The sequence below is a fragment of the Callorhinus ursinus genome, unplaced genomic scaffold, assembly GCF_003265705.2.
Source record: "Callorhinus ursinus isolate GAN/ISIS: 27379988/994484 unplaced genomic scaffold, GSC_fseal_2.0 scaffold1, whole genome shotgun sequence".
NCBI classification, from domain to species: domain Eukaryota; kingdom Metazoa; phylum Chordata; class Mammalia; order Carnivora; family Otariidae; genus Callorhinus; species Callorhinus ursinus.
The window spans coordinates 79,746,947-79,762,194 of record NW_027397063.1 but is presented as its reverse complement, the minus strand read 5'-3'; the positions used below and the strand labels follow the sequence as shown (position 1 = coordinate 79,762,194).

The following is a 15,248-nucleotide window of genomic DNA, read 5'->3' as shown; positions in this document are numbered from 1 at the left end:
CAGGAGTCCATCAAAAGCCTAAAGGAGAACACAGGTAGCAACCTCTTTGACCTCAGCCACAGCAACTTCTTCCTAGAAACATCACTAAAGGCAAGGGAAGCAAGGGCAAAAATGAACTATTGGGATTTCATCAAGATAAAAAGCTTTTGCACAGCAAAAGAAACAGTCCACAAAACCAAAAGACAACCGACAGAATGGGAGAAAATATTTGCAAATGACATATCAGATAAAGGGCTAGTATCCAAAATGTATAAAGGACTTATCAAACTCAACACCCAAAGAACAAATAATCTAATCAAGAAATGGGCAGAAGACATGAACAGACATTTTTCCAAAGAAGACATCCAAATGGCTAACAACACATGAAAAAGTGCTCAACATCACTTGGCATCAGGGATATCCAAATCAAAACCTCAATGAGATACCACCTCACACCAGTCAGAATGGCTAGAATTAACAAGACAGGAAACGACAGATGTTGGCGAGGATTCGGAGAAAGGGGAACCCTTCTACACTGTTGGTGGGAATGTAAGCTGGTGCAACCACTCTGGAAAACAGTATGGAGGTTCCTCAAGCAGTTGAAAATAGAGCTACCCTACGATCCAGCAATTGCACTACTGGGTATTTACCACAAAGATACAAATGTAGGGATCTGAAGGGGTACATGCACCCCAATGTTTATAGCAGCAATGTCCACAATAGCCAAACTGTGGAAAGGGCCAGGATGTCCATTGACAGATGAATGGATAAAGAAGAAGTGGTATATATACACAATGGAATATTATGCAGCCATCAAAAAGAATGAGATCTTGCCATTTGCAACGATGTGTATGGAACTGGAGGATGTTATGCTGAGTGAAATAAGTCAATCAGAGAAAGACATGTATCACATGACCTCAATGATATGAGGAATTCTTAATCTCAGGAAACAAACTGAGGGTTGCTGGAGTGGTGGGGGGTGGGAGGGATGGGGTGGCTGGGTGATAGACATTGGGGAGGGTATGTGCTATGGTGAGCGCTGTGAATTGTGCAAGAATGTTGAATCACAGATCTGTACTTCTGAAACAAATAATGCACTATATGTTAAGAAAAAAAAGAAGAAGAAGATAGCAGGAGGGGAAGAATGAAGGGGAGTAAGTCAGAGGGGGAGATGAACCATGAGAGACGATGGACTCTGAAAAACAAACTGAGGGTTCTAGAGGGGAGGGGGGTGGGCCATTGGGTTAGCCTGGTGATGGGTATTAAAGAGGGCACATTCTGCATGGAGCACTGGGAGTTATGCACAAACAATGAATCATGGAACACTACATCAAAAACTAATGATGTAATGTACGGTGATTAACATAATAATAAAAAATTTTAATAAATAAATAAATCCAGAAAAACACACACACACACACACACACACACACACACAAATAAGCTATCTCTAACACCTCACATCAACTTTCTACACAATTCCCAGGACAAGGAGCCCCACAGTTCAACACAAGAGAGTTTATTTGAATAAAGGATTTGCTTTCTATACATTTCTAAAACTGTCATTGTTAAATAATCTTAGGCATATGTAATAAAAACCAATGGTGACCCCATACTCTAGTCTGAGCCTAATTTAGAATCTTTGAAAATAAGCAGTGAAGGCAGGCATTATAGGACTCCAAGAGGCCCAGAGACCAGTCAGTTATTCCATTATCCTTCATGGTTGCCCGCTCCTAATTCCACCCCCTACACCCCCCCCCCTTGGTTAGCCCTTCACTTGATTCCTCTTTAATGTGATCAGGTGCCCAAGCCCAGGGGAGACAATGAGTGCTCCCTGATCTCCAGCTTCTATTGCATTTAAAGGTGCACACAGGATACAGCTGAAGGCAATGAGGCATAAATAAAAGTTTCCTTGAGAAATCTGATAAATTTCTGCTTTCGTGGTGAGAGGGGATAGATGTCATTGGCTGTTCTTCTCCTTCTTGTGTCAAGATGGGCATAATACCTGGCACATACAGTGGCCATCTTGTGGTCAAGAGGCTAGCAAGTACAGAAGGATCAGCAGAATCAGATGGCAGAGCAGAAGAGGAGAAAACACTGGTCTCTGATAATAACTGGAACAACTAAACCAATACCAGAAAAATCCACCTCTGGATGTTTTGTTTTATCAGAAGAATAAACACCTACTGATGTAGGCCTTTTAGGTCGATTTTCAATTATTTGAAGCTAAATGTATTCACAAGTGATGTACCCTTTTGTTACTGTCTCACATTAGTCACCTTGATTTTAGCACTTGGTCAGATTTTTTTCCTATTTTTTTTTTTTCTTTTCAACTGTCTGAGCAGATTCAGATCTTTCTCCCACCCAACACTTTATGGAGTGTGACACTGAGGATCAGTTCCTTCAGCTTTAAGGGCTGTTTTAGCCCTTTCCTTTCCCAGGGCATTAGTTGTTGAGTATAGTGAGGAGAATCACAACTCCCTGCTTCATTCCGCTTGGGTTCATTGGTCAGGTCCCACATTAAATGGCCAACTAGAACAATTTGGGGCTAAAAAATTCTTGCAGGAACTTTGAAAACATCTATTTCATTCTTTGCCAGGATATAAAATATATCATTCAGGGAATGGTACACACAAATATTTTCATAGCTTATTAAAAACAATTAACAGAACCATTATAAATTATATTTTTTCCAAGAAAGAAAAAAAAATCATTACCTGTAAGTTCAAAGTTAGAGGGAGCCTCAGACCTCTGAGAGGGAAGTTGATCCAAAAAGTAGGATTGGTCTCTCCCTTGACAGGGCAAAAGGGAGAGCCCTATCATTGGAGGAATTAACTTACTTAAGGCAAGAGGTAAAAAGCAATGTTCAAAGTTTCCAGAGACTGTGGAAAGTGCAGAGCAAAGGGAGCAGTGCAGGAAAAAATTGTAACAGACAGCATGATGGAAGAGCAATGCCTTCAGTTTAGATTAGGGCAAGTGGCAGCTGACTAGGAGGCTTCCAGGAAGCTATTTGAGGTCTCAGGGCTTGATGGCCCGTAGGTGGTATGCTCCAGGGCATGAATGGAGGCCATTCTCATACTCTGAAAGACGGATGAAAGCCCTGCAGGAAATCTTAAAACGGACTATAATATTTTCTCTTGTGCCCCCAGTGCGTAGTAAACATGTAATCAGTGTGGTAAACTGAAATGAACTTTTTTCAGAGACAATGTCTTTAAAATATAATTGTTTATAGTTAAGGTAGTTAATACTACCTTTTGCAGGGTAAAACTTTTATAAATGCTATGTTCAGTTTTGATTTTTCTCCCCTACGTAGATGACTATGCAGCACATCTACTATTGACAATGGTAAGTATCCATCCAAATAAGTGTCCTGAATATCTTCATTATTTAATCTAATTTAATTTAATGTAATTTATTGATTCATTCATTTTAGCATTCACTAGGTTTTTAACTATATAAAAACAAAGAAATAGAAGTGAACACAATCCCACCATCTGGATAGCAACATCGAAAATTCAAACAATAGACAAATGCTTCCAACTCTCTTACCAATGGTAACCATTGTTAGCAGCTTACTCTGTCTGATTCCAGACTGCCTCACCCTCTTCCCTTAAAAAAATCCAACAACTTTTTGGACATCTAACCAGATTATTTAGTTTTATTTAAAGAATACCAACTTGCTTATCAGATTTCCTTTTTTTTCTTCAAGTTTCAGATATTAATCAGAGTAAACCCCAACAACAATACACCAACATGATTTCATGCATTTAGAGAGGAAATATTTCCTGGATAAGTGGAAAATCGTGCAGATGGCTTCTGGAAGGCCTTCATTCTAAGCAACTTTATAGTGAAACATTTCATTTAGAAGTCTGGACCTTCTTTCTTCAGTTGGCTGTAATCTACATTCACTGAGTAGAACCTGTATTGATCACTGGAACCCAGTTTGTTCCAGGGTTCTGGATTATTCTTCCTATCCCAACTGACATCTAGATTGAACAATGCCAGGCACAAGCCATACAACACTGCTCCACTACCTCCTGCCCCAATAAATATGAAAAGGGGGATCAAACCTGGATGCTTCTTGTTCTGACAAAGGATCTGGCATAACATGGTTGTGGCAGAGGCCTCCAGGCCAGGAGAAGACAGAAATCCAAATCTGCAAGGCCCTGCACTAGGCAATCCATACACTGAGCACTTATCAGCTTTCTAAGGTAAGTACATGCACCCTCAAATAATAACACCAGACACAAGCATTCCAAGCCCTCATTAGACAATACAACAATCCCAAATTATCCATGTCCTTGAAAGTTTTGTTAAACAAAGTGATTACCTTTATCCTTGAAAGTTTGTTTAAAGGAAGTGATATTTATTTGAAGGAGATAAAATGTTTTATCATCTTTGCATATCTTAATTTCTATGCTACATCAAGTGATACAAATTTCAACATATTTATTGCCTTAATTGTTCACTAAATAATCTCATGAGGTCAACATTCATCTTAGAGTTAAAGGAAATAGCTATTTTATTTTATCCTTATTTTTATTAAAATATTGTTTTGGGCACTATCCACCAAATCACTCAGCTCTCCCCACATAAAAAACAAAGTGAAAAACATATTTTCTAACTTACTGCTGGGAGAAGCATGACTCCCTAAGCAAATGACAAATATCTTCACTGATAACAAAAACTGTGTCACTGACTATATCTTTCCAAATTTATTTCAAGAAACCTGAGAGCTAAATTTAAATGTAATTTACAATAACCTGATAAATCATTATTACTTGCATATGTGTGTTCTTTTTTCTCTTGACTTGTCTGTCTACTTTTATGTTTTCTCTGGACTTGTCTTTTTTATTTCTGCACTAACATTTATTTTATTTATATTCTTATTGCAAATGTCTTTAATTCCTCCATAAAATATGTAAAAAAAAATAAAGCTATAAAATTATATAGATAAGGAGATGCAGATAAATGAATGATAAAACTATTGTTTTCCTCCACTGAAATCTACTCTAAGTTTTCTATTTTCTCCCTTCCATCTGCCAATTCCCTACCTTCTCACTGAAATGGAAACCAACTAAAAATCCCCAAGCTAAGAAAATACGATGGATTTTTTTCCTCATGTAAGCATCCATTCTCAGAGTATGTCCATTCTACATTTATAAATAAAATTTCCACATAGCTCTTAATAAAGCCAATGTGAAACTTTTGGCCAATTCAGCCAAGGTGATTAGATCAGGCCAAAAGAGTTAACAAAATGAAATTTAAGGGTAGGGTCCTGGGGCTGGACCAGGCAGCTGAGTAAGCCACAGCTCAGACCCTGCCAAATGTACAGAGATCATGAAGATGGTGGAGGTTCCAGTGGATCAGGTAAGGACAGAAATTGACTGGCAGAGAGAAGAGGAACCCAGGCAGTAAGTTGGGTAACAAGAGAACCAGAACTAGGAAAATCTATCCAGGAAGCAGTTATAAGCAGTTATTGTATGATCACAGCCCAAAGTAACTTGCTCTCAAAGCTTCGCATTAGAAGCCCATTCCTAATCTTGTGAAGTAGTAGCAGAGCAGGGTGAAAAGGCTGACCTGAGTTTGTCTCCCCATTCTGTCACTTACTAAATGAGTGACATAGAGTCTTTCTCAACATCATGGGTTTCATTTCCTTATTTATAAAAAAAATGTAAATAATAATAACACATATCTTAATAATGACATATAGGTTATATAAGCATTATATATATTACAAATATAACCATATATCTGTTGTATATATGTATGTATTTATTTACTTATTTAGGGAACAGCTAATAATAAATTATGTTGTTTCTTCCTGCCTTAAATAGTATTGCTGGTCTTGGATTTGCAATAGAAAAATTAGACGTGCTTGCTAAGAACTCGGGTAAGAGAGTAGAAATGAGAACACAGCTGGATACAGTTGAGTCTACTATCTGTCCTTTAGAGTTCAAAACTGGTTATGGTATTACACTGCTTTTCTTCCAGAGGAGAGCTTTAGGAATACATATTGAAATAGTATTATAAAATTATATGATGGTCTGAATCTGTTTAAAAACACTCCAGAGGGAAGGAGGAAGTGGTTGGGTGTGTAGATAGAACCAGATTGATTGGTCATGAGTTCAAAACGGTTGAAACTGAGTGATGGCTACATGAGAGTTAATGATGCTACACTTCCCTTACAAATGTTTCAATGAAAAGTTACAATAAATAAAACATACATACATAAAATATTGTATTAATCATAGATCAAATAAAAATTGAAAATTAAACTCTTGAAAATAATTGTTTTGCTGTAATATACTGTTTGTGTAATTATTTTTTACCCAAAAGTTACCTTTTAGAACTTAGACGAACAAAACTGGGTGAACTATATGTTTTAATTAAATAAATACATAAATCTTTAATAGCATTTATCCTCATTTCTTATACATTCATTTTTTTTTTTTTTACTTTCAGTTCACATTAGTGGGATATTAGAAAGAGACAATCAAAAGAATTCAGAGTGGCATTGTGATCTGAGCAAATTGGCCCCTTGATAAAAAGAATTAAATTAAATGAAAGTAACATTAAAAAAAATTATTTTCTTGCCAGGTCATTACTAGAAAAAAGATGTGAGACTAATCAGGGATAATGGCAAGAAACCAAGAACTCTGAAGAGTAGGTGTTAAAGGAGTTCTGAGATAAAGCTGAAATAACTTTAGTAATTTATGTAGATGATACAATGAAGCTAAGAATAGGGAATGTGTGTGTAATAGAATCAGGTTAATTAGAAAGAGGGAAATGACTTCAGAAAAGTACACTGAGTTCAAAATTGGAAGCAAAACTAAAGAAAATAGAAATGTAGACATTTTAGGAGAACATTCTGCGAAAAAATAAATCAAATGTTAGGGGTATTGGAAATTATGAAAGGTGACAAGAAAAATGCCAAGCTGTCCTGCAAATACAAAGGTTTTAAGGATTGATCATGGGCACATGGCACCTATTTCTGAACTCTTCGGGCCAGGGGTGGGTGAAACGGCCAAAGAGCCATTGTATGAAAGACTAAATGACCTCTCTGCAGTAAAGACACATTTCAAAAACTCCTTGGTACCTCTACAGCAGAACAGACTCCACCAACGAAGGATAATAACTCTACAAAACATAATCCAATCACCTCCTGAACCTTCAAATTGCATGTTACAGTTAATAGAAGTATTGATTCAATTGTCAGAGTCACTATGCAATTTTTCATTGAACAGAATCCTGGATGGTAAGAAGTCTAAAGCTGAGCACAAATGAATAATGTACATTTTTTCTTGATTTTGCAATGATATGGGGAAAACCTTACCCTGCTCCTCACACATACACACACACACACACACACACACACACACACACACACTCAATACCAACTCAACCCTATTCTAATCATGTCAGTTCCTACACAGATTAGTGGCAAAGGTTACAGCTTTTGAATTCAGGTAAATCTCAAGTCCTGTCTTAATTCTGCCATCCACTAGCTGTATTATTGCAGTCGTGATCCTTAGCCTATCACTTACTCCATAGGATGGTTATAAGGATTAGATGAGATAACAATTACACAGTACTTAACCTGGTTTCTGGCACATAATACTTTCTAGTGTTGGTGGTTTTCTCAGGCTGTTATTAGAAAGGAGCCACTGATCAGAATCAGAAATGTGGTAAAGTGTTGCTGGGAAATCCTGAAGAAGAACAGCTACAAAAGCCAATGATTGTTATATATCTCAGCCACCTCCTGGTGACATCAAGCATGTTGCATGAGCAGATCTCACTAAAAATATTTGGGGACCAACTCAAATTATTCTTCTGTCATTCTGCCATATTGCCTGAAATTCTCTCACCAGGGACAATTCCTTTGGGGAAAAGATCATGAAAATAAGAATTGTACTGTAACTTACTTTTAATTCACAGCACCTAGCACAATATCAGACAAAGAGCAGGTGGTTAAAAAATTATTCTTAAAATTTCATTGGATAAACATATATACATATATACTATGCCTCAGATACTGTGCAAGGCTTTAGCGAGACAATAGTGAACAAAAACTGATAGAGTTGCTATCCTTGCAAAGTTTATGATCTAGTGAGTAAAAGAATTAACTCATTAGGGAAGTAATAATAAAATTGGTTAGGGGCGCCTGGGTGGCTCAGTTGGTTAAGTGTCCGACTCTTGATTTCCACTCAGGTCATGATCTCAGGGACGTGAGATCAAGCCCCACATCAGGCTCCACACTGGGCGTGGAGCCTGCTTAAGATCCTCCTCTCCCTTTGCCCCTCCCCACCCCTGCTCTCCTGCTCTCTCTCTCTTAAAAAAAAAAATTGTTTAGAAGTTTGGATCATGTGGCCTTCAAACTGCGTTAATGTTTCACAATATATAATTGATAAACCTCCTGCTATAATTTAACTACTATAAAAAATAACAAACATGCTAAGCAAAAAGACCTCAAATTCACTTTTTTTAAAATGCATTTTAACATGTCTAAAACTTCCCTCCTCCCATTCCATTCTTATTCCATTCACACAAAAACTTCACCAAATGAGCCAGATGTGATCATTTTCAGGTGCTCTTCAGGATCATTTTCCAATTTTAAGATATGATCTCTAGTACACATTAATGACTGAGTAGCCTAAGCAGAAGTTGGGGAAAAGGAAGGGTGGGCTTAAGCAGAGATCATAAAAGCCATTTTGAAACATAAATTGGAGTATCATCTCCTCAGAGACCATCAAAAGGTTTAATGTCAAAAGAAGAAAGCACTCTGTAGGAAAAAACTGTGAAAGCTAAGGAAATGGACCAAAAGATTAAAGGGTATCCAATGAAAACAATACATTGTTTAGAACACACTAAGGGTTAATTTTATGGAGTTTGTGCCTCTCATTGTTTTTAGATATTTTATAATTCTGTAAAGACAGACATTAACTGGCAGAAAACATAGTAATCCAAAGAATTCTTGGTTACAGTCACGCAAATAAATTCTGTCCAGTGGAGTTTCAATCGACTTCCCTCTCCACTGTTGAAGTCAGCTTTGCTTCTATTAAACAAATTTAAATCAGCCTTTCTGATGAGCTTATATATTAGGTGGCTCTTTAGACTCTCCTTTGTACTGATTAGTTTTAACATCTTTTCCAGTTCCTTCATTAGTTAATGAGTGAAATAAAACGTTTGACATGTATTAATTCTATATTTGTGTGAGTCATGATTTTATTCTCTTTCAACATCCATCCTTTACCAGCAAACCAAGTGAGAAATCTCTACTGTGGTCTTTATAACTCCTTTCTCTTAAGATAAGTGAAGACTGAGACAAGTTGATCCATAGAAAGTGTTATTTGATCTAATAAAAGAATACAGTTCCTATGGACATGGAATTGATAAAGCAATCATTTTACCTCCCTGAGAGAAGTCAGAAAGGGCATTTCCAAAGTCCTGAAGGAACTATGCCTTGCCTGTAGTGGAAAAAATAATAATTATATTAGCTGCAAACTATTAACCACAGGCTCGTTTCAGATGACTATGAGGAACTACAGGCATATAAGCCAGTAGGTACTTATCATTGTATAGCTCTATTTAGAGATGTTCATCTAAAGAAATGAGTTAAATGTTATTAGTTTACAGAGATTTTACCTCACCAAAGTTATGCCCATATCTAAGTGCACTTCCCTTAATTCTAGAAGTTACAGAGCCCATATTCATTTCAGTTCCTTTTTTGCCACATAATGAAGTCACTCCAAAAGTGGAACAGCATTTCTTTCTTTAATGTGTTCCTAATGTGATTTGTTAAATCTAAGATAATTTATGTTGCTGCTAAATCCCCATTATCATGTCATTATTCTTGGCTTGATTATTACAAAAATTGAACCTGGCTAATTATTTGAGACTGGCCACATGACAGGTCTGAGACAGTGACTCTACCCACAGGAAACAAAGTATGAAGGGGCCCAAAGACACGTGCTCCAGGTCCCTGGAAGAAATAAATCCTTGAGTCAGATAAAACTAAGATCAAACTTTTAAACATGGACTTTTAAATATAAACATATAAAGCATATAATTCCCAGATGTTACTGGTGTAGGTCTGAAGATTTGAAATGTTATGAATAAAGAAATGGAGGTGAACACACCTAGAGAGATGTGGGATACGTAGTTAACAACCACACTTTTCTCATTATGTTTAGCAGAAGCATAGCCTCCCTAAAGGCTTGGAAACCCAGTTCACTCCCATCTGCATCTGATTCTTAAACTATGTAATAAATAATAACACAAAATGACCTTCAAGATCTTTTCAGGCACTTTAAAAGTATATATTTTGAAGTAATTGGCAGTTCTTCATAAAAGTTCAAAACAATTAAAAATTTTTAAACAGTGAATTTTGACATACAAAACAAAAGAAATCCTTGAACTCAAATCCACCCAGGAAGAAAAAAAATTTAAATAAGATTTTCTTATTTCAATCATTTTCTAAAAATCTAGCACAAGTCTAGAAATCATAAAAGCTTAACAAAGCTCTCTAGAACCTGAGTACATGGGATAACAACTTTGGTACAAAAACATCAAAGGACAGAGCAGGAAAGCCATGAGCTCAGTGTTAGGTTGGGTCTGAGGTAGAAATTCCATCAGGTATGTGAAAATATCGACCTGGAGCTCGAGAGAGATGTCAGGGCAGGAGATATAAAGTTGAGTTCTGAAGCCATAAAAATAAGTACATTCAAAATTGATGGCATATTGGAAAGGGAAGCCCCTGAGAGTGGACACTGAGGAAAAACATAAAATAAGAAAGTGAACAGAAGTGGACAAGCCATCCAAGAAGACAGAAAAGGACTAAGAATTAGGAGGAGGAGTTACTCCACAATTCCCACAGTCAAAGAAGAGGGCAGAGATTCAAGGACCACGGACAGTGAAGGCAAATTTGCAACCAAGTGCCACTGAAATCTGGCAAACACGTTCCACAAAGTGTGTAATAATGGAGCGCTTCCAACTGCAAATAAAATGTCTCACTCCAGTCCTCTCTTCCTAAAGTTAAAGAAAGTAATTCTGTATTTTCATTCAAAAACAAGAGTATGTAACAATTTTTTCTAATTGGGCAAGTACATGTGAACACCTGCACTTTCCCGCTATACAATATCAACCTGGGATCACCTAAAAAGTTCTCTGTCTCTCTCTTCTTGTTTGTTTGTTTGCTTGCTTGTTTGTCTCAGAGAAGGTTTCAATTAGGAAATGAGAAACTGAGATTAGAATTCAAAGTGCTGCAAAAACTATGTAGCTAAGAGTGATTTGGATTAAAAATGAGAGATTTGTCTATGAAACACACCTAATGTAGTTATCTACATTTATATAATAAATATATATAGGATTCCAAATTCATTTATGGCTAGCAAATAATGAAAGAAAACTAATCATATAACAAATGTTAAAGGATCCAGATATAATAAAAATTAAAATAAAAATTGTAAAATATATATATACATATATATGTTATATATGGTAGTGGTTATGGTTGAGAGGGATGAGATGCAGTTTTTTAAAATGTAAAACCCAAAAGCTTCTCCACAGTTTGATGGTACAAAGAGGTAGTTAGCAGCCCTGAATAAAATAAAATCCCCGAGTTTAGGCAGGCTACCTGTAGACATTTACAGAGCATTATTTAAACAGATAGCTGGTTCTTATGCTACTTAGCTGCTGTTTATTCCCAGAATCTTCTTGCCCTGGCCAGACCCTCATCAGATCCAAGCAGTGCTTGCTCATAATTATTCTCAAGGCAACTCCACAGCAGAGAGCTGGAAACAAGAGTCTTAGTGGAATAGCGCTTTCCCGATTTGACAAATGTCCCCTTTGGTCTATCTGTACACCATCCCACAACATTTACAAACACTGAATTGTACCAGAGTCTCGACAAAGCTTCAGGTACACACAGGTGTTTTCTCTTTTCATTCTTTTTAAGTCAGGGAGAAGGGAATGGTATAAGGTGGGGAGATGTGATGGGGTGCTGCAAGTACTACTCTGAGACTTAGAATGTTTCCCAAACAGAAAAGAATAGACATCACTAGAGAAAGAATTTCTAAAGCCATTGTGCTTGTTAAAAAGACATAAAGAACCATAGAGAAAAATAACAAACCAGTATTCAATTCAAATCCCTCCAAGGGATTAACATGGGTAAAATAAAGCCCCATCACATCTTTGCCGAACTATATATCCCATATGTAAGTTTTTACACCCTATTACACAATTCTTATCACACTCAGAACCCTGACTGTCTGATTTTCCCTACATTTGGGCTACCCAGGAGCCTGACCCTCCTGCAGGCCCTCAGAGTCCAGGTCCTGGGAATGGAGGAAGGTGAGATTCATAACAAGGCCCTGCCATGAGCAAAAGCCCTTTGGCCAAAACCAGAGGAGGAAGGGGATTGTACAGAATTCTGCCTTATCTTGACATCCCTGTGTGTGATCCTTAACAACAGAATTTCATTAGTATGAATACTAAATTGTATGCTATTTTAAAACACTAATATCAACTGAGGGTTACAGAAGGGAGGGGGCCATGGGGGGATGGGGTAACCGGGTGATGGATACTAAGGAGGGCACATGATGTGATGAGCACTGGGTGTTATACGCAACTAATGAATTGTTGAACACTACATCAAAAACTATTGATGTACTATATGTTGGTTAACTTAACATAATAAAGATAAATAAATAAATAAATAAATAAACACTAACATCATATTTGAATTTAAGACAATATGATGCCATAGCACTGAGAGGAAAAAGCAAACCTATATGATACTCCCACAGGGTGAATGTGGAATATCAGCACAGTGTGATTTTTTTTTTAAAGATTTTATTTATTTATTTGACAGAGAGAGAGAGCACAAGCAGTTCGAGTGGCAGGCAGAGGGAGAGGGAGAAACAGACTCCCCACTGAGCAGGGAGCCTGATGTGGGGCTGGATCCCAAGACCCTGGGATCATGACATGGGCTGAAGGCAGATGCTTAACCGACTTAGCCACCCAGGCGCCCCAGCACAGTGTAATTTAAAGGCAAATATTAAGCAGGGCTTTACCCACAGTCGAGCATCTTATACACTATTTCACACTAACAATACTTACGGTATGTCTAAGCACATGGCAAGAAATATCATCCCTGTTTTCCACCCTTGCTGCCCTAAATAACACAGGACACACCATACCCCATCCTCACAACTCCTCTCTTACCAATTCTTGCTAAGAATACCACTTAACTATGGTATTTCTTATGCCAGTCACTATTCTGTGTGCTGACTGGATCTTTGTTCCACTGGGAATACTCTTTGGTTATAGAAGAAAAAAACAAAAACAAAAATGGACTTTAAAGTTCAAAAACCATAGGTTCAAATCTCAATTCTATCACCTAGAAGATCTATTGATCTTTCCAGATAGTAGAAACGTTATCTGTTCTCTCATAAAGCCAAAGCCCAAGGATTCTTCTGGGATGAGCAAGAGCCAGACTCTCTGGCAGCTCAGACACCGCCTCTGCTCTCCCAAGTATTCACGATATGAAACTCATCCTTCCATGACCTTCCATTTTGATCCATATTAAGGGACCCCTCTCTCTATGCTGCAGAGGCCTCTGACAGGCATGTGCAATGAAAAATGAAAACAATAAGCCTATTATTAATAACTTTTCTATTTGTCGGTTAAATTATCAACCGAAGGGCCAGCCTCTGTTCTGTTGTCAATCAATAACGCCATGGTCCAGGTGGTACTTATTGTATGCCAGAGATTTTACACATATTGTCTCATGAGAATGAGTGCTATTATCATCTCCATTTGCAGATGAGGAAATGTGGGCACTGAATGTTTTACCTGGTGTTAAAAGGCTATCCAGTCACTGGATCAGGATTCAAACACAGATAATATGACTCTGGAGTCTGTACTATTAACCACCACCCTCTACTAATTCAAAATAATACTACTGGACTAACCAAGAAGAAAGCCTTCTCCCTGTGCACAGTAAGGAGCTGGAAGAATAAGGGAAGGCAAGAGAAGAGCAAAGGAAGAGAAACAAGGTTTTATCAAGAAGACTTAATTAAGAATAGGCATTATGTGCACATCAGTGCAGTAAATACTGGGAGACAAAGTGTAAAGCACTAGAGGGGCTTAAATAATTGCTAAAGAACAAAACAGTGTAATTATATAATTGTCAATACATAATAGAAACTTCCAAGCTCTACTACAATTTCTCATAGTGTACTATAATTATCTATTTTCACACGTTTCCCTGTTAGATCAAGGATATAGTCAGAATCCCATTCACCATTGTATCTGCAGAGCCTCGTGCCCAGACTGGCATACAGCAGATATTCAAACTGTGCTGAATGAATGATGACTGAGTGAACGAAAGAATGCTTGAGACCCAAGTTAACAACTATAGATGCCAGACACTTGGAGATTTTCAGAGAAGGAAGCAAACTACAGAGGGATGAAGCAGTACAATATCTTAAGGAAGAAGTTCTTTACCTAGATCATGTAGAATGAGTGGAATTTTACCTTGAGATGAAAGCTGATTGGAAGATAACAAGCTGTCACTTTCAATGGCATGCCATCTTTTCTCACCTAAACTTGCCAATTCGAGGAGCAAATGCTTAGAAAGACAATGTTATTTTCTTTTATGTGCTAAGTTGAACAATCCTGGGAACAAAAAGCTATGAATAAAAGATATAGAAAATTTTGGCAAACTATAAGAAAGAAAGGTGCTAAAGTGAGGCTAATTAAAAAGTATATTCTAAGAAAAATTCTAAGATCTATTCTTCAAGAACTGTCTCCTCACATAACTGCCTATGGACTTTTTGTTATCTGGTAGGAATATTGCAATATCCCAGCAGCTTATAATTCAGATTTCTACCACTCCCTAATTCTAACGGGTGTTTAAAGAGTTTCATGGTCCTCCGATTATTGCTTTAAAAAATGCGTTCTCATAAAGAATACACAGTAATCCCGCTTTAGCACCAACATACATTTTCATAGTTACTCTTTCCAAGGGATATTGAGATTATAACAAAATGTAATTTATTCTAACCTGAGAAGCATACTCAGAACAAGCTATTACTCTTCTGTATTTCTAATACATCATTTTCCTCATTAGATTTTGCTGGCACAATCTTCCCACTCATATGCATTCTTCAGTGATATAAGTTTATATTCAATTTGATTGCTTGTGGCAATCAAGTCCTTAAAAAAAAAAAGAAGAAGATATTAGGAAGGGAAAAATGAAGGGGGGG

The 15,248-nt window shown here is 37.2% G+C and overlaps 1 pseudogene; it reads right to left on the bottom strand.

Annotated features, from left to right (window-relative positions):
• Positions 1 to 3,840: 3,840 nt before the first annotated feature.
• Positions 3,841 to 4,089, bottom strand: LOC112822121 (cytochrome c oxidase subunit NDUFA4 pseudogene; annotated as a pseudogene).
• Positions 4,090 to 15,248: the final 11,159 nt, after the last annotated feature.